The following is a 24081-nucleotide window of genomic DNA, read 5'->3' on the forward strand; positions in this document are numbered from 1 at the left end:
TCCAGTGCTCCAGAACCCAGAGGATGAAGACAGGCTGGTGAAGGAAATTGATGACCAAGACCTGCAAGATGAGGGGTTTGAGGAAGAGATCACGGAGGACATCACAGTTCCAGTGCTGTACGAGAATGACCCCTGCCATGATCTCGCAAACAGCCCCTCATCTTTGCCTCAGCCTCAGTCCCCAGCATCACTGGCTGATGTATCAATGGCTGACGTGTCACTGGCTGACCCATCCACATCAACTAGAGAAGGACACCAACTTGCCCCTGCCCCTTCAGTGTTGTCACAGCCATCTGACACTGGAAGCAGTTTCTCCGACGAGGCTCAGGTAAAACACTTTAAGGGCTTTATTTAATTTCAATCTCGTTTTATTCCACATATATTAACATTAATCTGAATTCACTAGGGAGCAGTCATTGGGCCCGATGGCATTGCTGGGTGGGACAAGGTCCAGGATATGGCTGGTTACCTGGTTGGTCTTCGTGAGGCTCCTTACCTCACTGACCTGCAGGTGACAGAGGCCATTCAGCTGTGGACAGCTCTCCATGACATAGACAAACAGCGGGTCAACTATCAGCCTCGACATCAGCCTCAGCTGACACATGGACGCTTTAAGGCACCAAAGCGGTCCGGAGTCACACCGGGTGTGGAGAGTGTAAAACGGTGTCTGATTGGACATCCCGGGGGACCAGCACAGTGGCCCAGCACCAGCCGCTTGGTTGAGGCCATTTGTACAAAGCTGTGTGCTTTACACAAGTCGCCGACCAAGAAGGCTGGAGTTTGCCGCCCCAGGTGGTCTAAAATCCTCTCGGATTACCACCACATCCGAGAGCTGGTGCTTAACAATCGCAGGCTGATGGATGAAACAATGATCCAGCTGTTTGAGCTAAACCAGAAGACACTCATTCAGTGGTAAGCAAGGCACATTATTTTCTTCAAATTAACTGAATACTTTTTTAAACATATATATAATACATGTAATTTATTTTCAGGTTTCAACGGCAGCAGAAAAAACAGGAAATGAGTGTCCTCGCTCAGGGACTGACTCCACCTGACCCAATTGCTGTGGCTGATACGCAGCTTCCTCCACCGAGGGAAAAATTGGATGAAGCGGCATCGACCTCACGCCCAAAACATACATTTAGCCTTCCGCCAAATCGAGAAGGACAGGCTCCTCTTCTGCGACCAGGTCGACGGCCTGCTGCTGCCACCACCATGGTGTGCCCCATTGCACCTGCCCCCACAGCATCAGGAGTTGTGCAGCCCATTTCAGCACCTGGGTCATTGTCACTAGTCCTTAACCCAGACATGACCGTGTCAATGGTGATTCCACCTTCTGGTGCTTCAACATCCGGTGCAGGCCCAGCTCCACCTGCTCCTGTGTCTGCTGCTCCTGTTTCCCGTTACACCCAGAGGAACAGGCGCCGGCGGGCCCAGGAGACGGAAAGCGGAGTCCATAAGAGGAAGTATGTGCGAGGGGTAACCTTTAACATGTGCAGCAAATGTGGGCAGCCCAAAACCAAAGAGTTTGGCCATAGCCGATATGGTAATGCCACATTTTGCTTGCGTGCCTCAAATGGAAAATCTTTAGATGACTGGTTGGCAGAACAGCGCCAGCAAAATACAAGCCAAACTCCACCTCCTCAATAAACAATTTGCTTTTTTCCTGTATATATTTTGTATATATTACTGTACATGGTTCCACCCAGTCTTTCATATTGTCCTATATATATATATATATATATATATATATATATATATGTGTGTGTTTGTGTCTGTGTACTCATTTCATTATCTGTGTGTATTCATTTTAATATTTGTTTTTTTACATTTAAAGCGTCATTTAAATATTTGTGTATTCATTTTAATAAAACATTTTAAGTGTCATTGAAATATTGGTGTGTATTCATTTTAATAAAACATTTAAAGTGTCTTAAAGTAATCTAATAAATCATATCAATCAAATCATATCCCTCACAAAAAACACACATATTTGAAGAAACATTTTTATTCATTTTATTCAATCATAAACAACATGTAATATGCAATTTTTTTTAAATAATATACACAAAAAAAACATTTAATAAAACATTTGAAGTGTCTTAAAACAAATCTGATAAATCATGTCAATCAAATCATATCCCTCCATTTTTATTCATTTTATTAAATAATCAACAACATGTAATTTTCAATATTTAAAAATAATAATAATACACACAAAAAAATATAAATCAATATAATGATGTCATGGATAAATGAAGACGCAGGCGCAGTTGATCACACGCAGAACACGGGTTCGAATCCAGCCCGCGGAGTGTGACTTGTTTCAAATGTGACTAAAACTCCTTCATAACGCACAGGAATATAGCCCTAATAATGTTGCAGGGGAAATTTGTGGGCAAATTCTCGTTTTTCGCGTCTTTTTGGCTTGTGTCCGGGGGCGCAAAGATTGGGCCCCTTCTTTTGCGCAGCAAGCGCTCTACCATTTGAGCTAATTCCCCTCGATGATGGAGAGAAGGTGTCCATCGCTCTCAAAGACAAAGACGAGGCGCGATCCCTAGCACGTGTGCAGGTGCTGCAGCGTGATTTTCTCATTTTCTCTTTGGGACCTTCGCTCTGCTCTTCTCGAAAATGACGGGCGGTCTCCCAGACATGTTTGCTGGCTAAACCGCACAGGTACCTGGCCTAAATAGCTCAGTTGGGAGAGTGTTAGATTGAAGATCTAAAGGTCCCTGGTTCAATCCTGGGTTTCGGCAGAGGAACCACGTCCGCCTCTTTTAATCTACCTGATACCACCTAGCCTCATCGCTATCTGCCTCTTTCACAGCCAGCCAGCTAGCTGGGTGTGTTGCTTCCATGGTGTAATGGTTAGCACTCTGGACTTTGAATCCAGCAATCCGATTTCAAATCTCGATGGAAACTTTTTAGGTTCTTTGCGGAAGGGAGGGAAAAAACAGAGGTGATGCGCAACTGCTGACGTGGCAGTGAAATTGGCACTCTCAAACCGAGTCGGAATTGGGGAAACATGGGCTTAAAAAGCAAAGGCTTCATATTTCCTTGCTATCGCAAGGAGCCGCACTGAGCCGCAAGAGCTCATCTAGGGAGTGCCCCTTGAAGGAGGGCGTAAAAAGGATGGACAGCACTGGAGAATGCAGGCATCGATCCCGCTACCTCTCGCATGCTAAGCGAGCGCTCTACCATTTGAGCTAATTCCCCTCGATTATGGAGAGGAGGTGTCCATCGCTCTCAAAGACAAAGACGAGGCGCGATCCCTAGCACGTGTGCAAGTGCTGCAGCGTGATTTTCTCATTTTCTCTTTGGGACCTTCGCTCTGCTCTTCTCGAAAATGACGGGCGGTCTCCCAGACATCCTTGCTGGCTAAACCGCACAGGTGCCTGGCCTAAATAGCTCAGTTGGGAGAGTGTTAGATTGAAGATCTAAAGGTCCCTGGTTCAATCCTGGGTTTCGGCAGAGGAACCACGTCCGCCTCTTTTGCGCATCATCATCACAACCATTACGACGAGGCGCGATCCCTAGCACATGTGCAGGTGCTGCAGCGTGATTTCCAATGACCACAAAAAAAGAGGCCGCATTTCCTCTGTGCTGGCAATTTTGCACTGGCTACCTTTTAATTGTAGATTTAATCAAAAAATTGCGCTTTAAGCCATGCAAGCTGAAATGTTTGCGGCCCGGCAACAGCAGGGAGGCAGTACGTTTCGGCTTGTTGGTCTAGGGGTATGATTCTCGCTTTCCGGAAAAGCCCATTATTAGGCTTTGCTTTTAATCTCTTCAACCAGGATATTTCTGAGAAATTGGGGATAAAATGTGCCAGAGAGAGGCCGGTTAGCTCAGTTGGTTAGAGCGTGGTGCTAATAACGCCAAGGTTGCGGGTTCGATCCCGTACGGGCCACTCAATTTCTCTCTGGGACCTTCGCTCTGCTCTTCTTGAAAATGACGGGCTAATTCCCCTCGATGATGGAGAGAAGGTGTCCATCGTTCTCAAAGACAAAGACGAGGCGCGATCCCTAGCAATGACCACAAAAAAGAGGCCACATTTCCCCTGTGCTGGCAACTTTGCACTGGCTACCTTTTAATTGTAGATTTGATTAAAAAATTGCGCTTTAAGCCATGCAAGCTGAAATGTTTGCGGCCGGGCAGCAGTAGGGTGGGTGTATGTTTCGGCTCGTTGGTCTAGGGGTATGATTCTCGCTTAGGGTGCGAGAGGTCCTGGGTTCCAATCCTGGACGAGCCCATTATTAGATTTTGCTTTTAGTTCAAAGTTTGTTTTTATTGATTTTTACAATATAAATCACATTCACAATCCCCCACCCCTCACCATCCAATTTAAGAATGATGCCCATACTATCCATTACTTCAAAATGGAATTGTAAGAACCGAGCATACATACAATATTTACAAACATGCTAACAAACATAAACCTCCAACCAAATACATAAACAAAAAAACAAAAATAAACAAAAAAAAAATATAAAAAAAAATAAAAACAATAGTAGTGGCATTATTCAAATAGACGTATCGACATAGTCAAGAAAAGATCGCCACATCTTAAAAAATTGTTTTTCTGATCCTCTCAGTGAATACCTAATTTTTTCGAGGCAGAGACAGGACATCATATCTCTAATCCATTGAGTATGAGTGGGTGGCAAGGGATCTTTCCACTTTAATAATATTGCTCTACGTGCAAGTAGGGAAGAGAAAGCAAGGACTTTACACATTGATGCTGACAACCATATGTCCTCTGGGGCAACTCCAAATAATGCCACCAGAGGTTCTGGCTCTAATCTATGCTGAAGAACCACAGAAAGGGTGTGAAATATCGAACGCCAGTAACGCTCTAATTTGGGGCATGTCCAGATCATGTGAGTTAACGTTCCCTCGGTACATTGACATCTATTGCACATAGGGCTAGTACCAGGAAACATTCGAGCTAGTTTAACGTTGGATATATGAGCTCTGTGTACAACTTTAAACTGAATAAGTGAATGCCGAGCACACATTGACGATGAGTGGACCTGTTTAAGGACACAGTTCCAGGTGTCTTCGGAGAGTGGTCTGTCAAGGTCTTCCTCCCAAGCTCTCTTAATGTTATCCAGGGATGAAGATGACAGATTGATAATTAAATTGTAAATAGTAGCAATTGAGCCCTCGGCCAATGTATTACATTAAAGGAACCTATCCAAAGGATTTTCGGAGGGCATCGCTGGGAAGTCTGGTATAAGTGACTTAACGTAATGTCTTACTTGCAAGACTCTAAAGAAATCTGACTTGGTAAGACCAAAACGTGATACCAATTGTTCAAAGGAAGCAAATACATTATCCAAAAATAAGTCTTTGAAACATTTTATCCCCTTTTGAGACAAACTATTGAATGAACCATCCTGCATTGAGGGCGAAAAAAAATGATTACGGAACACAGGGCTAAGAAGAGAGGGGTCCCTAAAACCAAATGACTTCCTGAATTGGATCCAAATCCTCAACGAGTGTTTCACCACTGGGCAATCGACCGGAATATAAGAGGTAGACTGTAGTTTAGATGCAAGCATTTATTTCCATGTCCACCCAGGACGGTCTATTGGTCAAAAGGTGATAATGCCACCAATAAAGTGTATTTCGTATGTTAGCTGCCCAGTAGTAAAACTTAAAATTGGGTAAGGACATACCACCATTGCATCTAGGCCTCTGAAGGTATGCTTTGCGTAAGCGAGTGTGCTTTCCATTCCAAATAAAAGAAGAGATAACAGAGTCCAAAGACTTAAAAAAAGACAGGGGAATAAATAAAGGTAAACACTGAAAGAGATAAAGAAATTTAGGAAGCACCACCATTTTAATAGAATTAATGCGCCCAATGAGAGAAATCTTTATAGGGGACCATTTAGAGAGATCTTTCTTAATCCGTTCAAGAAGCATGCCAAAATTATGTTTAAGAAGATGCTTATGATGGCGAGTGATACAGACCCCAAGATAAGTGAACTTATTTTTTGCTAGTTTCAGTGGTATGTTTGAATACTGTAGTTGTGTAACTACCTCGTTGATTGGGAAAAATTCACTCTTGTGCAGATTAAGCCTATAACCAGAAAACCGACCAAAATTCTCAATCAAGGATAGAGCTGCGGGTAAAGAAGTTTGTGGATTTGACATAAAAAGCAGTAGATCGTCTGCATATAGAGTTACCTTATGGACGGTCTCACCACGGGTAATTCCAGTGATCTGCTGACTCTGGCGTAGGGCGATTGCTAAAGGCTCAATAGCTAGGGCAAATAGTAGTGGGCTTAGCGGACAGCCCTGTCGAGTGCCGCGGTGCAAGTTAAATGGCCTAGAGTGCAGACCATTGCTTAGGACTACTGCAGAAGGGGTACTATAGAGTAATTTAATCCAAGAGAGAAGGATCGGGCCAAATCCAAATTTTTCCAAAACTAAAAAAAGGTACTCCCACTCAACCCTGTCAAACGCCTTCTCTGCATCTAAAGAAACAACACATTCTGGGATGGCCTGGTTCAGAGAGTATACCACATTGAGTAAGCGGCGGATATTAAAAAATGATTGACGATTCTTTATGAACCCTGTTTGATCAGGAAAGACGATAGTGGGGAGGACATCTTCAAGTCTAGAGGCAAGCACCTTCGCTAAAATTTTAACGTCGCAGTTGAGCAAAGAAATTGGCCTATAAGACGCACAGTCTAAGGGGTCTTTATCCTTTTTGAGTAATAAAGAGATACAGGCTTGATTTAACGTTGGGGAAAGAGTCCCAGTCTTAAGAGACTCAGAAAAAACAGATGTCAAAAAAGGAACATGTTGAACTGAGAATTTTTTATAGAATTCTGACGGAAAGCCGTCAGGTCCCGGGGTTTTGCCAGATTGTAGAGATGAGATAGCAGCCGCCATTTCCTCCTGAGTAATCGGTACTTCTAAAAGGTTACGAACATCCAAGGATAACGTGGGGACATTTAGTCGGTCGAGAAAATCTTCGATATCCCCCTGCGAAGAGGAGTCAGATGTATACAAAGTAGAATAAAAATCTCTAAACTTGTCATTAATAGTATTTGGATCAGTTGTGACCTCCCCGTTATCTAGACGAAGACCATTTATAATTTGTTTTGCACGTAGCCCTCGCAGCTTATTAGCTAAAACTTTCCCGGATTTCTCCCCACTTTCATAAAAAACACTCCTAGTTCTTCTCAAAAGGCCCTCTATCTCATTGGTTGAAAGCAAGTCAAGCTCTGATTTAAGTTTAAGACGTTTATTATACAGATCTGGCGTGGGAGACATAGCATATTGTTCATCTAACTTTGAAATATCATTAGCGAGTAAGATTTGTTTTTCTTTAGAGAGCTTCCTTTTATTAGCACCATATTAAATCATTTGGCCTCTAATATATGCCTTAAGGGCCTCCCACACTGTTGAATCTGAAATGTCTACTGATTTATTAACGCTTAGAAAAAAAGGAATTTGGTCAGCAACAAAGGAAACAAACTTATCATCTGCCAAGAGTGAAGTATTGAAACGCCAGTTCCTCCTAGGGGAAGGCAAATTCAGAAAGGTCAAATCAAGAGTAAGAGGAACATGGTCCGATATAATACTACTTTGATATGCACAAGACTGAAGTCTAGAAATTAAATCGTTATCCAGCATAAAGTAATCAATCCGGGAATAAGAGTGATGAACATTTGAAAAAAAATAATATTAGGCTTTGCTTTTAATCTCTTCAGCCTGATTAGTGCAACCAGGATATTTCTGAAAAATTGGGGATAAAATGTGCCAGAGAGAGGCTGGTTACCTCAGTTGGTTAGAACGTGGTGCTAATAACGCCAAAGTCGCGGGTTCGGTCCCTGTACGGGCCACTCATTTTCTCTCTGGGACCTTCGCTCTGCTCTTCTCGAAAATCACGGGCGGTCTCCCAGACATCCCTGCTGGCTAAACCGCACAAGTATCTGGCCGAAATAGCTCAGTTGGGAGAGGGCTTAAAAAGCAAAGGCTTCATTTGCTCCTTGCTATTGTGCTTCTGGACTCAATGACTTAAATCTCTGATTTAAAAGTTGACACACGCCAAGGTGCTATGGTATAATGGTTAGCACTCTGGGCTCTGAATCCAGCGATCCGAGTTCAAATCTCGGTGGGACCTAGCCTAGAAATCTAGACGCTCCCTAGCGGCAGCAACAATTATTTTGCAGCAAAGTGTGGTCTAGCAACTCTCCGTTGGCATTCGAACTGGAAAAACCAAACTCTGGTCGGGCCAATCACATCGTGTATAGAGTTGGTGGGGGGGCTTAACATAATGACGGCAGCGTTGCGTGTGATTTCCATAGGTGATTTCCCCGCTACCTGAAAAACAAAGAAGATGCTGCTGGCGAACAGCGGTCTTTCGAATTGGCTTTGGCGGCGACTCTGGATGACTTGGAGTTAAGGGAACGTCACTTAAGTCATTCTTAAAAAATGAAGATGTGTTCGGAGTTTTGACGACCGGATACGGCAAAAGTTTAATACATCAACTTGCTCCGATGGTGGGAAAATGCAGCATGGGACTCACTCAGCCACAGCCGTTCGTTGCTCTGGTTGGTTGTAGCGCTGTCCTATTGCGTGCAGAGGGAATTTGAAAGACAACAGTTTATCCCGCCCCTCGGATTGAGGTATGCCAATTGTGAGTTCCCAGACCTAACATCTTGATGTAGGTCTGGCTTGCCAGGCTAGGTGGGACCTGCTTTTGCCAGGAATGTGTGCAGTACCTCGTTCGAAAAAACTTTTTCGGCAGCACTGAGCCGCAAGAGCTCATCTAGGTAGTGCCCCTTGAAGGGGGGCGTAAAAAGGATGGACAGCACTGGAGAATTTAGGCATCGATCCCGCTACCTCTCGCTTGCGCCTACTGCTTCCTACCGATTGAGCCAAAGTAAGCCCAAAGTAAGCCCACGTGAGCCAATTGTGTTTCTCTGCTGTGGCTTACTTTTGACCAATCGCGTTCTCTCCTGTGGCTTACTTTTGACCAATCGTGTTTCTCTCCTGTGGCTTACTTTTGACCAATCGCCTTTCTCTCCTGTGGCTTACTTTTGACCAATCGCGTTTCTCTCCTGGCTCTGCTCCTGTGGCTTACTTTTGACCAATCGGCGACCGCTATTATTATCGTCATCTTTGCAATCTTTGCAACAGGTAAGTCTATTCTTCACGACTGTATAATCGATCATTATTTATTCATAAACAGTGTTTATTTTTAGACAATTAAACATGCCAATAAAGCTAGCTAGCGTGTAATAGCACACGTTTTCTTCTGTACATGTGAACCTGCAACTTTACCATGATATACAGTAAAAAAAACGTCACTACTGTCAAGATAATTAGCCGACCGCTAATTAAGCTATATCCTCCTTAAACCATTTTTTGCTGTTGTTAATTTAGTATTTTTTTGTGTCATTCAATACATTATTTTGAGCACAAGAAGATTTTTACTAAAACCTTTAAAAAAAAAAAAAAAAATTCATATATGTTATACTATACTATGTTATACACCGGTATACATATTTATGTTATCTTTTTAAATACTATGTTATACATATTTAAAAAGACATGAATAGGCAAAAACAAGTGTTTTTTGCTTCAACAAATGATTCTCAACTATGTTATAAAAGATATACCAAAGCGATTTGATATACCATTTTAAGTTTTATATCTGTTTGATGATCATATTATTATGAATTGTCATAAACGCCTTTATGTTATATTTGGTGTTTCTTAGTAATCTCTGCCACAAAAGCTAAACAAAACAAAATGATTTAAGCATGGCATGATACCAGCAAGATTGTACCAAGAAGTGTTATTTATTTCCTTATTAATAAGTTCATCACACTATTTACAATTTGTACACAAGGCAATTCAAAGTGATTCACAGTTGTATAAAAAACAATAATGCTTATGCTCATAATAATAATAATCATTAATTATTATAATATTATAATAATTAATTACATAAAAAACAAATGCTGTAGTAAAATACTTTCAGTTGGAATATGACAGCTATGTAACGTTCTGTTTATGCCTGTGTCCTTTCAGATTATGTATGCATACCCGTTTTTACAAAGAACCTCTGAGGGTCGACTCCTTATGGGGCCAACTGAGGAGGCCAATAGGAGGGAGATCGTGTTGGCAGGGAGGGCCAGGTGTAAGGAGGAGGTCCTGGCTGAGGCCACTGCCTTTGTGAGGCAGAATGGAGGGAATCCTGGAGACCAGTTCCTGGTTCTGGCTCACTGCAAGATCCAGTTTGGGAAACACCAGGGTCAGAGGTTCCTGTGGCTGCTGGAGAACTCACTGGGGTATGCCTGCTATCTGGTCAGCAGCATTTTGGGGGAGGAGGAGAGGGACAACCCGCTGTCGGCCAACAAACACCTGTTCCTCAGATACACCTCGCAGATCAGGGAGGTAGGTCAGGCTGTGGAGGTGTATCAGAAAAAACAGGCCATGCTGCAGGAGGCCCAGAGGACAGGAGACTCTGGATGTCTGATGGTGGAGTTTGGGGATTTTAAGGGTAGGTCAATGAAGGAGGTGTATGAGGACCCAAGCAAGGAGGCCCAGTCTCTCATCACCTACCTGAAGAAGGCAAAGGCCAGGCCTAACACCAATATGGCCCTTTTCAAAGCATACGTGCTGAAGAGGCAGGCTCCAGCCCACGTGCCCAACACCACTGTGCCCACTGCATCTGTCCTCACTGCTGCTGTGCCCACTGCCACTGTGTCTGTTCCTCCTCCACCTACTGCCACTAAGAACAGGCCACTGCTGGCGACCAATGTGAAGGCCCTGTTGGCGCGGGGGAAGCATTTATCTGCTTCACAGCTGGCACAAAAGATTTTGTCTCCAGCCAAACCCTGTAAGTGATTTGCAAGCTTTAAAATCATTACAGTATATATTATGCCGTATATATGTCTAACGAAAATACGTGTTCAACAGCTGCAGGACCACGTGTACCTCCTGCGTCTGAGTCCGCAGCCCGGAGACAGCTCTTTACATGTGGTGAGTATCACTTAACGCATACAAGTGTGTTGGTGACATGTGCTTAGTGTTTTATGTTATTTTACAGACTCTGCTGCTACGGATTTTTTTGAGGAGGAAGATGACCTGGAGATGGCAACTGTAGCCTCGCAAGCTGAGGAACAACTTCCTCAAGGTATGTAAATCTTAAACAATATTTTACAAACAATTACAAATAAAACAAAACAGTATTTTTTAAATGACATATTATTTTATTTCACAACACAGAGGAATGGCACTTCTCAGGTGTCAATCTACATTCACTCTTTGAGTGAACATCCTCAAAGGAAAAAAGAGAATTTAAAGGTTTAAGTAAAAGGTTTTATTTCATTTTTTATCGTAATCACTGACTAAAGCTCATTCTTGTCATCTCACACTTCCCCCACTCCCCTTGGAATAAGTGGCTGTTGTAGTGTTTGGTCTGCTTCGCTTCACACTTGGCTGATCCCATCTTTTTTTCTTCTTGTATTCCTTCTAATGGATGCTTGGATGAAAAACAGGATGATTTTCACTGCTTCCATCCATCTTTTCATCATCATGTCGTCTCTCTACTAATTATACATGGTTTGCAGTAAACCTTGTAATCACAGTAGCTGTCCAGCAGAGCTGAGAAAGTCATAGAGTGAAAGTCTAAAACAATAAGATAATTTTGTTGTGTTTTTTTACGCTCCAGCCACAGCAGGCTTGAGAGGCCCTGCTCCTGCCCCGGCTCATGCTACTGCCCCTGCTCCTGCCCCTTATCCTGCTCCTCCAGCATTGTGGACCCCTGGCCAGCTGTCTCAGTCGCCTGCAGAGCTTCCTGTCCACTGGAAAGAGCAACTCCCATCTTTCCAGCAGGACTGGATCAGGAAGACTCTGTTCAGGGCCAACATAAAAACAGGGAAGCCTGAGCTGACGCCACATCCCAACTTCTGGTGGTATCCTCCCCAGCCCCCGACCGTCTTCACCCAGCCCCCTACTTCTCCTGATATCTCAGTCGGTAGAGCATGAGACTCTTAATCTCAGGGTCGTGGGTTTGAGCCCCACGTTGGGCGCATCTATTAGCCCTCTCTCTTCCCAACGGGCTCTCGGTTTCAACCGTGGAAAGCGAGTCCGCCATTGCCGGAAAAGTCCAGGTCTGCTTTTTTTTATAAGCTAACCCATGGAAAGGCTAGCTGTAGGTCTCTGTGGCGCAATAGGTCAGCGCGTTCGGCTGTTAACCGAAAGGTTTTTGGTTCGAGCCCACCCATGGACGAAAGGTGTTTTTCGTTGACGTCCTGCCATGCAACCACCAACACAGCTGCAGAATTTAGCACACGTGTGTCCACTAACACATCCGTGTCATTTCGGACACATGACACAACGTTTCTTGGCCCCTTTTAGCGTTAACAGCTTGGTCAGTTGCTTTGTGTTCAAAGAAGACAGCGGGTGTTGTGAAAGTTTACATCAGATTATGTTTGCCGTGGCGCGTGGATGGAATGCTCATGTTTTGTTCCGGATGGTTGGAGGCCTGTGTTCCAGAGAGGTCCTGCTCAAAACTCTTTTTAAAACACCATCGAGCATCCGTAATAACTTACGACAGCGATCGAACTTGGATTTTGTTTTCATAAGGAGGGCACCGGTAACTTGTAACCTATCAGGCTCTCAGGCATGAGGTCATTCGATTCGGCATAGGCCTATATGTACTAGCGTTTTTGCTTCCGTTTGGAGGTTGTGTCCCTCCAACTCTTTGTTGTATGACTCACTTTTGCCTTTGGATATTTGAGAAGTTTGTCTTCGGTAACCGCTCTCCCACTCGACAGACCGAAACGGAACTTTAGCTCCGGGTTGTGCATATTATTGGCCTGCTCTACTGGGTCAATTTGTATCCCCCAACAACAGATATGGCTCAAACAAACAAAGTACAATCTTAGCCTACCTCTAGGCTTAACCCTGACTTTACCCGCAAGAGGCTATGCCAAGCCTGTGCGAAATGTGAGGCTCCCTTTCACGGGTGCAATTTAGGCACGGATAAAGACCGCGACCAGCCCGAAGCAGTTCACCGCAGTTGCCCGGCTAGCAGTGCCGGGAGAACGAGAGACTGTCAATTGCCATCCAATCACGTATCACTATTGGCATCTTTCCATCTTTGTTCACAGCCAATCAATAAAGCCTGATCCCATCATCTCCGTTTCCCAGCTTCCAATTACTATGATCCATTTCAAACTTTTTTTTTTATACGTATGCATCAATCACGTATCAGTATGTGTATCTTTACCTCACAGTTTACAGCCAATCAATAAAGTCCATTTCCGAAATTTCCGTCTCCTTGCTTTTGTTGACAACCAATCGCTATCCTTCATTCCCAAAAACCCTCCATCTACCTGACGGGGCATCGCCAGAGGTTAAGTGGTTTCCAGCGGTTTTGAAAAAAAAGTTGAAACTTTACAGGTGTCAAAGTACTGGGTTTACTTTGGATTTCACGTTACTACATCGAGGTAAGAAACCGAAAATGTTGTTATATTTAGTTAAGTGACTTGCACTAGTTAGCTAGCGTATTACGTGTACTAACGTTACAAGAACGTCTTATTTATGTAGCAGAGGTCAAGGGTAGTGGCCCGTTTCATTATTTTTAATGAATGTTTACAGTTTTACATGTTTATATCAATATAATTACTATCGTGCATAATGTATGTTATTACGTTGTTATGCTTACATTAAGTTGCCTAAAAATAGCAAGCCTATCATATAGATTACCTCGTACCGCTATATGGCTGAATTATGCATAACGTTAACATTAATTAGCCTACAGTTATGAGCGCCAGTTTTTACCAGAGGTAAAATAATTTGTGTCTGTTCATTTCAGCTGTAATTCAATACATAGGCTAACCATAAAACTGCGCCTTTATTAACATTAACATTACGTTGTATGACGTAATATGGGCCTTGTGTTGTTTAAGTGGGCTATAATCGATAATATTAATAATGTGGGCTAATTGTAAGTCTATGTAATCGAAATGGTATGTAATAATCTGATTTTTATGGAGTTATGGGTAACACTTTACTTGAAGGGGTGTGCATAAGACTAACATGACACCTTCATAATCATGACATGACACATGTTATGAATATGAAGGAGGTTTCATGCATGTTTATGCCAACTGTCATTAAGTGTCATTCGCTCAATTATGACATTTTTAATGCAAATATGACATTGTTTGAGATGTCTTTGTTATGACAGCTTGACATAAACCAATACATCATAACCTGTCAGTGTCTTTGTCATGACAACTTGACATTACTAAGACAACACAACCTGCTATAAACATGACATAGCAGATTAATTATCAAACTTAAGAAACCACATAGCTTTATTGGTTAACATTACATTAAACTGTCAGGTGGTTGGTTTTGATATTGGCTGTCATGAGGCCATTATAACTGTTTAATGACAAATTCAATTTGTACCACTGTAGTTGAGGACACGAAAAATATTCATGACACAGTTATAATGGCCTCATGACAGCCAATGTCAAAACCAACCACATGCCAGTTTAACTTAATTTAATGTCAAGTTGTCATGACAAAACACTGACAGGTTATGATGTTATGGTTTATGTCAAGGTGTCATAACAAAGACATCTTAAACAATGTCATATGTGCATTCAAAATGTCATTATTGAGCGAAAGACACTTAATGACAGTTGTCATAAACATGCATAAACCCTACTTCATATTCATGACATATGTTATGTCATGGTTATGAAGGTGTCATGTCAGTCTTATGTACACCCCTTCAAGTAAAGTGTTACCGAGTTATGTTATGGCATATACCCACACACCACAATATCCCTTCCTCCCAAAATATCAAACTATAACCTTGTCCAAAAACACTGAGATGAAATATGTGCTATGTGAAATAAATGTATGAAATGGATTAACTACTCTACTGAATAGTCATAAACTTTGTATTTTGCCACACGGTATCTTTTATTGGAAGATGGCTTCCAAGCACAAGAAGCACAGGGCTATGAGTGAGGGTGAATGGATGACCCGCCTGCGCAGATTTGCCACACAGGGGGTCTGGCCTTCTGAGGAAGGAAATAAATGTATGAAATGGATTAACTACTCTACTGAATAGTCATAAACTTTGTATTTTGCCACACGCTATCTTTTATTGGAAGATGGCTTCCAAGCACAAGAAGCACAGGGCTATGAGTGAGGGTGAATGGATGACCCGCCTGCGCAGATTTGCCACACAGGGGGTGGATTAACTACTCTACTGAATAGTCATAAACTTTGTATTTTGCCACACGCTATCTTTTATTGGAAGATGGCTTCCAAGCACAAGAAGCACAGGGCTATGAGTGAGGGTGAATGGATGACCCGCCTGCGCAGATTTGCCACACAGGGGGTCTGGCCTTCTGAGGAACCACGCCAGAAGAAATGGCATGACCTGTATCAGAAGGTAAACTTGGGCATGTATATAAACACAGGGAAGCTATGTCATATATAGAGGGAGCAGGTAGTTATGATTCACTGTCATATGTTACAGATTGAGAAGTGTCCACTGCAACACAGGGGGCAAATGTCTCTGTTTGGGGGGACACAGACATGTGACTGTGGTTTCCATACAAAAAAGGTATAAGTGTTTCATAAAACTGTAATGTGTTGATGGTGTATTGTGTATTTTTGAATTAAATTTCCTTTTCTGTGAAACTGTAGCCTTCCAGTTTGGCCCCTGTGGCCCCTGTGTCATCCACACCATCCACGTCACCACCTGTAACACCAGGGCAGTCAGGAACAACATCTGGAAAAGCACCTTTAAAGCCTACTTTAACTTTGGCATCGGTAAATGCATGTCTTTGCAGATATTTATGTTATCATATGTTATAGCATTTTAAAATGCTTCACATAATGTTACTAATTTCTTTTTGTCAGTTTACAAAGCCACGGTATGGTGGGGCCCATGGTGCAGCTTTAAAGCCAAACCTAGGTGTGGCAAGGACGCATGCAACCAAGGTATATAGTCAAAAAAATGAAATTTCATTCCATAAAGATATGCTGAGTTTATCTAATCATTGTTACTGCAATACCTGATAATGATATATTATTTCATTCAATATTGTAAACTGTGTTCTCTTAATCTTGCAGCCTATTAGCACTTCTGCATTGTCCAGCCCTGCATCTAGGACACCATCTCCTGCACGCAGTCCCAGGCTGTATATTCAGACCGTCTCCCCCCTGTCTCTTCCTCCTTCTTCTGTGTCTCAAGCCACCTCTGCTTCCTGTGCTCCAGGAGCTGCTTCTAGAGTTGTGAGAAACTCTTTCATTTAATCGTTTTCTTCACACTAATATTGTTGGATCACATAAATATGCTACATTTTGAACAAACATTCCTCATAAGTGGCTTGTAATCATATCTACTGTATGTGTTTGCCTTTTTTAATACATTAGGAAGTGTCAGCCGCTGCCTCCTCTGGGACGTCCTCTGCTCCTCTCACCCCTGTGATCAGCTCCACCTGTGTTCCCTCTGCTGCTCCATCTGTGGCTGGATCCTCTGTTCAACCTGCCGAGGATAGGGTGATCGCTCCAGGTTCAGAGTCTGGATGGCTTCCCGCAAAGTTGATGAAAACCATTCCACCACAGGGTCAGAAAAGGATTTCAGCAGCTTTGTGGAAGCAACATCGGCTTCGTACTGACCTGAAGCTGTGGTATGATCCACCAGAGCCAGCTCTGATCTATCACCAAGGCCCCGCTCCAGAGCGCTTCTTTACACACCGGCTTCTACTGTGGATGCCATACCACCTCTGGAAGATCAGGCTGTCCTGTCCTGTGTGTGGGAGACAGCTCACAGGCTATGGGGCACACAAGAGAGCCCGTCAGGTTCTGGATGTGGACCAGTACTACCTTATGATCACGGAGACTCTCTGGTGCAGTGGGTGCAAAACGGCCTTAATTTCCACCAGCAAGGCCATCTTGGACCAGCTGGACTTAGCCCACAGACTGGAATTTAGGCTGATCCTAACTCGAAAGTGAGTATACTGAGATTACTTAGCTTGTGTAACAAATGTTTGTCATTTAAAACACAATTGAGATGAGCTGGTTTTAATGTTTGTGTCTTTCTGTCTCTCTTTCCCTTTGTTTTATTCAGGTATGCCTGTGACATGCGGGTCATAAGGTTCCTGAGGGAGAGGGCCCTGGGCAACAGCCCCTCTCGCTTAGTGAGGCAGCTGCGGGAGAACCACAGCGAGGAGTGGCTGAAGCGTCTTTGCCGATACCTTGGTGCCTGCTCAGACTTCATCTCCCAGCCAAGCCTGCTCCCTGTGAGGTTTCAGGAGCCACCTGAGCCGAAACTATCCCCTCCCACAGGTGGATGCTGGCTGTATATGGGCGAGATATCTTGTGCAGGATTGACCACATTAAAGCCAGCATAACGTCCACATATGGCTGCATTCTGAAGATGGACTCAACCAAAAAGGTAACTATTTTTACATTTCAATCAAAAGAATTGAAAATACACCATTAGTAGTAGTACAGTAGTATGTATGTAATGTTCCATATATAAATAATTTAGCATCACTCACTGTCTTTTCTGTGTGATTACAGATCACAAAGAAGCTATCGGGGTTTGCAAAGGGGACAGCTATGTGGCTAACATCTGTCAGCAATGAGGTGGGCCAGATCCTCATTAGTGTTCTGACAGCTCAGGAGGGTCCAGCCCTGGACCGAATGGCAGCTGACCTCATCCGGAGGTTCACTGATGCGGGTGTGGCTCCGCCTCAGCTCCTCTATGTGGACTGCGACTGCTGTCGGGAGGGCACTGGGCAGACCAAGCTCAAGCAGCGATTTGGTGGGTGGCCAGACTTGGTGGTGAAGCTGGACATCTACCATTTCATGCGGTGACTGGCAGCTGGGTGCACTAAAGATGCACATCCTCTTTACCCCATTTTCATGGCACGCATGTCTTGCTGCATTTTTGAATGGGACAGTGGGGATGTGTCTCTGCTGAGGCAGGCCAAGAGGGAGCAGCTGAAACATGAAGGTGTCCCTGGTATCACCGACACTATGGTGGACCAACGGATCACCAAGGATGAATTGGCCCTGCACTGCCGAAGGCGGACAAGAGGAGAGCAGCAGACCATTCTGATGATCGAGCACCTCCTCAGCGAGCTGATGGGGGTAAAGGGTCGAGACCTTTTTGGTGTCCCTCTCTTGGACCAGGAGAGGATGCAGCACATCTGACAAGTCCAGATGAGGCACGTAAAGTGCATTCAGGATGAACCAGGTGTGCTGCTCTACACACAGACTGGCACCACCACCAAAGATGGTATTGTGCTGCCAAAATACAGATGCGCAAGGGGCTCCACATCGCTGGAGTCCTTTCATCCACACCTGAACAGGTTCATTCCAGGTCAGTATAAATCATTATTCATCAGAAATATTAAGGGTGACACAATGAATGTCTTTCAAATAGCATAGCACAAAAAAAGTAATGTAACGTTATTGATCTTATCTAAAGGAACAAGCGCCAACAGCTTAAATTTCCAGCTGTACCTCCTGGAAGGCTTGAACAGGTGGAATCAGGACCGTAAAATGGCATCTCTGGCAGGCACACCTCCGTCCCTGTTAAGCTACTCCGGGGACCTGGTGCACTGTGTCAACACCCACAGTGTTAAGGTACTTGGAAGACAGCTTGTACCGTCTTTTCAGCCACCATCTGTCTATACTGGTGAGTTTCAGCTTTAAATTGCTTTTTATATTGCATAAAAATAGAATATTTGTATATTATTTTTCTGAAAACTGATTTCCCTCTACTGTGTTCTCCTGTCTGTCCCAGGTGAACTCATAGGTATAGATTACCTGTACCGTCAAGCAGGGCAGGCCATGCAGGACGTGGATCCTGACTCTGAGGTGACAGAACAGATGTTGGAGGATGTGGGCACGGAGGAGGAGTTGGAGGATGAGGGATTCGGATATGTCAGTTTGGACCTTAACCTGGATCCCACTATTGAGGTGCTGGACCTGTCCCCTGGCACATCACCCACCGCAATCAGCGTAGCCAGCACTCCTGCCTCTGTCCAGACTGGGTCTGCTAACACCACCACAGCAGCACCTAATCAACAACTGGTAACTATTCTTAATAATAAAAGTACAAGTAGTATTATTTGTATAGCACTATTAACTTTATTTGTATAGCACAATGAAAAGAAAAATAGAAACAAACTAAATACCATTAATACCATCTAAAGAGTAAATAGATTAATAAAAAAGAAAAGAAAAAAAGATAAATTAAACTCCATAAACATGTTTATTCCCCCTTTTTTCAGTCTTACAACTGGATGACCAGGGTGCCCTCTGGTCCATCCTCTGCCACAACCACCTACGCCGCCTCTGGTCCATCTGCCATGACTGGTCCATCCTCCACGACCACCCACGCCGCCTCTGGTCCATCCACCATGACCACCCACGCCGCCTCTGGTCCATCCACCATGACCACCCACAGCGCCTCTGGTCCATCCACCATGACCACTCACAGCGCCTCTGGTCCATCCACAATGACCACCCACAGCGCCTCTGGTCCATCCACCATGACCACTCACAGCGCCTCTGGTCCATCCTCCACGACCACCTACGCCGCCTCTGGTCGATCTGCCATGACTGGTCCATCCTCCACGACCACCCACGCCGCCTCTGGTCCATCCACCATGACCACCCACGCCGCCTCTGGTCCATCCACCATGACCACCCACGCCGCCTCTGGTCCATCCACCATGACCACCCATGCCGCCTCTGGTCCATCCACCATGACCACCCACAGCGCCTCTGGTCCTCCGCCACAACCACCCACACCGCCTCTGGTCCATCCAACATGACCACCCACGCTGCCTCTGGTCCATCTGCCATGACCACCCACACTGCCTCTGGTCCATCTGCCATGACCACCTACCCCTCCATCCTTCCTCTCCCGACCACTCTCACTGTCTCTGTTGCTGCAGCCACTGCTCCTCCAGCAGTGCAACCAGTGCCTGAGCAACCGCTGGTAAGACTTTTTGTGACAAGTACATTGTGATGGTTGTGTTGTTCTTCTGCTTGTGATATTGTAACTTTATAACATTGATTTACTCTTATATTTTACCAGGCTGTGGATGAGCGCAGTGTACCAGGGATAGAGAGAGTGGACAACCTGGCAGGCTACTTGGTGGGGCTTAGGGTGGAAACTGGGCAAACTCTGAGCCACCAGCAGGCCAGTACCATCATTGCCCTATGGCAAAGCCTGCTTCCGTATGACCAGCAGAGAGTGGCGTACGCTGCCCGGCACCAGGTGCGTCTTACAACAGGACGCTTCAGGTGCTCAAAAACCAAGCCTGAATTCACGCCTGGTGTGGACAGCATGACCCGTTGCGTCCTTGGGTCAACAGGATCCCCTGCACAGTGGCCAGACTGTTGCCGCCTGGTAGAGTCTATCTTTGTTAAACTGTGTGATATTCACAGGAGCCCAAAAAAATTGGGAAATCATGCCGTAACAAGATGGACTCTAATTCTGAGGGACTACAGCAAGATTCGGCAGCTGGTCCTGTGCAATGGTACTGTGATGGAGAATACCACCCTGCAATTGTTTGAGGTGAATCAAACAACCTTAATTCAGTGGCACAACAAGCGGCTGAAGAGGCAAGAATGTGCCATCCTGCTTCAGGGTGTGAACTTGCCAGCCCCCATTCCTATTGCTGCTAGGCCTCTCCCCCCTGGACAGATTCGCCCCACTGCAGCACCCCTACAGCCTGGTCCCCAACACCGCTACCACTTGCCTGAAAGCACAGTGGGAAAGGCAGTGGACAAGCGAAAGTCTGCAGTTCCAGCTCCGCACCCCACTCCTCCAAAAGTTTTCCGAAAAAAGGCAGTTGTTCCCTGCTGATTCTGCCCCTTAACCTGTTGTCCCCAACCCCAGTCCTGCATTTGCCCCCATTGTCCAAACACCTGTTTCTGCTCCTTCACCTGTCATCCCCAACCCCAGTCCTGCCTTTGGCCCGTTTGTGTTTTTGTGTCCAGCTCCAGTTCCTGCCGTCCGGCAGATTGCTCCTGCTGGCCCCATTCCCTCCCCACCACCTGCTCGGAGGCCCTACGTCCGCACTGTGGACAAAAACAAGTGCAGTCTGTGCCACCAGCCCCGCAACACAGATACTGGCCACAGCCAGTATTATGGCCACATTTACTGTCCCCAGACTGCTGTTATGCCACTTGACCAGTGGATGGAGGAGATGAAGAAGAAGAGGGCAGATATAAAAAAAATAATTTGTTTATTTCAAAATGCCACATGTGTGTGTGTGCGTGTGCGCATCCGTTAGGGTCATTTGTTCACCCTCCATGAAGCTAATTTGTTCATTTGCTTTTTAAATTAGTTAATTTACCCCATAGACTATGTAAGCTTACGTAAAGCTTTTTTGTTTGTAAATAGTCCACAACCTGTTATATACTGTGTGTGTGTGTGTGTGTGTGTGTGTGTGTGTGTGTGTGTGTGTGTGTGTGTGTGTGTGTGTGTGTGTGTGTGTGTGTGTGTGTGTGTGTCTGTGTCTGCGCGTGTGTCTGTGCGTGCGCGTGTCTGTGAGTGTGTGTGCGTGCGTGCGTGCATGTGTGCATGCGTGTGTGTATGCTCGTGAGGGTGTGTTTATGTGAGAGAGAAGGAGAAGGTGTTTGTAAATAAAAAATAAAAATAACTTTTTTTCTACAACAGTATCCTTTGCCTTTTTTCTATCAAACCTATCTGGAAAACTTTTTACAAACTCACACAGATATTAAAATTACAAGAAAGGGACAAAATGGTATTCCAGACAGATCAAACAGGGTGTGAGAAGTGAATGTCAGAAACATTTCTTTGATATAAAGGTTTATTATTATTTATTATAAGCAGTAGTAGTATCATATTCTTATTTTAATTATTTGTATTGCAACAAAGCATTACAATTACAAGAAAGGGACAGAATTGTATAACAGACAGGTCCACAGGATCTGAGAAGTGACTGTCAGAAACATTTCTTTGATATAAAGGTTTATTATTATTATAAGCAGTAGTAGTAGTAGTATCACATTCTTATTTTTATTATTCTTATTGCAACAAAGCATTAAAATTACAAGAAAGGGACAGAATGATATTGAAGACAAATCCACAGTGTGTGAGAACTGAAGTGAATGTCAGAAACACTTCTTTGATATAAAGGTTTATTATTATTTATTATAAGCAGTAGTGGTATCATATTCTTATTTTAAGTATTTGTATTGAAACAAAGCATTAAACTTACAAGAAAGGGACAGAATTGTATGGACAGGTCCACAGGATGTGAGAAGTGATTGTCAGAATGATACAAATGTTTATTATTATTATTATTATTATTATTATTATCATAAGCAGTAGTAGTAGTATCATATTCTTATTTTTATTATTGTTATTGCAACAATTACCAATTCTATTTGTATCAGTTTTTAAGCTATATTTGATAGATTCATAGCACTTTGTAAGAGTTTGCAATAGTTGATGCATGTTTCAATCGGGATTCGAACCGCCGATTTCCGCCTTTTTCCCCTCTTTTTTTCTCTTCTCCTTCCCCTTCATTCCTCCTTCTCTCTCTTCCCCTCGATGATGGAGAGAAGGTGTCCATCGCTCTCAAAGACAAAGACGAGGCGCGATCCCTAGCACGTGTGCAGGTGCTGCAGCGGGATTTCCAATGACCACAAAAAAAGAGGCCGGATTTCCTCTGTTCTGGCAACTTTGCACTGGCTACCTTTAAATTGTAGATTTAATCAAAAAATTGCGCTTTAAGCCATGCAAGCTGAAATGTTTGCGGCCCGGCAGCAAGGAGGACGTATGTTTCGGCTCGTTGGTCTAGGGGTATGTTTCTCGCTTAGGGTGCGAGAGGTCCCGGATTCAAATCTCGGACGAGACAATTATTAGGCTTTGCTTTTAATCTCTTCAGCCTGATTAGGGCAACCAGGATATTTCTGAGAAATTGGGGATAAAATGTGCCGGAGAGAGGCGGGTTAGCTCAGTTGGTTAGAGCGTGGTGCTAATAACGCCAAGGTTGCGGTTTCGATCCCGTACGGGCCACTCATTTTCTCTCTGGGACCTTCGCTCTGCTCTTCTCGAAAATGACGGGCGGTCTCCCAGATATTCCGGCTGGCTAAAACGCAGAAGTACCTGGCCGAAATAGCTCATTTGGGAGAGCGTTAGACTGAAGATCTAAAGGTCCCTGGTTCAATCCTGGGTTTCGGCAGAGGAACCACATCCACCTCTTTTAACTCTACATGATTCCACCTAGCCTCATCGCTATATGGCTCTCAGACAGCCAGCAAGCAGGGTGTGTTGGTTCCATGGTGTAATGGTTAGCACTCTGGGCTTTGAATCCAGTGATCCGAGTTCAAATCTCGGTGGAATCTTTTTAGGTTCTTTGCGGAAGGAAGGGAAAAAACAGAGGTGATGCGCAACTGCTGACGTGGCAGTGAAATTGGCACTCTCAAACCGAGTCGGAATTCGGGAAACATGGGCTTAAAAGCAAAGGCTTCATTTGCTCCTTGCTATCGTGCTTCTGGACTCAATGACTTAACCTGTTAACCGTTTCCAGAGCGTCGGCGCACTGAAGCGTTTTTTTTTTATTTAGTTCAAATTTACTATCAGATTTAATGTTATACCTTGACAAACTATACATCATTAAAAAGATATAATACTCAAGATTCAGTATTTGACCACTATTGTATTCTGAGAAACTTATAGTGACAGTTATGTCTTAATTTGTGTCAGGAGTTATGAAATGAAAAAATGAGTCGATACCTTTAATATGAATTATGAGCGTCAGCTGGTCCATTCATAAAAAACACTCCAAGCTGTCGTCATGACAGCGATTCGCAAAACATCGTCCCTCAGGGCTTTAGCTCAAAAATGTGCAGACTTGGAGAAATATTGATATATTCTCATAGATTCACATCATACTTCTATAGACAGGAATAATATTTGTTGAATTTATACCCAAATGCGTCGATGTAATCATTATGATCGCTTCTTACTGAGATGTGCTGTGTTTTCAATTCATACCAATAGCCTGAGGG

General features: G+C 44.0%; 2 non-coding genes across 2 annotated transcripts; both read left to right on the top strand.

Moving 5' to 3' along the window:
• The first annotated feature begins 3837 nt into the window (after positions 1-3837).
• trnai-aau (transfer RNA isoleucine (anticodon AAU)) lies at positions 3838-3910 on the top strand. Its single transcript has one exon. It is a non-coding gene; the product is annotated as a tRNA-Ile (tRNA).
• Positions 3911-23343: 19433 nt separating this feature from the next.
• trnaq-uug (transfer RNA glutamine (anticodon UUG)) lies at positions 23344-23415 on the top strand. Its single transcript has one exon. It is a non-coding gene; the product is annotated as a tRNA-Gln (tRNA).
• Positions 23416-24081: the final 666 nt, after the last annotated feature.

The sequence above is a fragment of the Siphateles boraxobius genome, unplaced genomic scaffold, assembly GCF_051911475.1.
Source record: "Siphateles boraxobius isolate OS27281-9 unplaced genomic scaffold, OSU_SipBor_1 19, whole genome shotgun sequence".
NCBI lineage: Eukaryota > Metazoa > Chordata > Actinopteri > Cypriniformes > Leuciscidae > Siphateles > Siphateles boraxobius.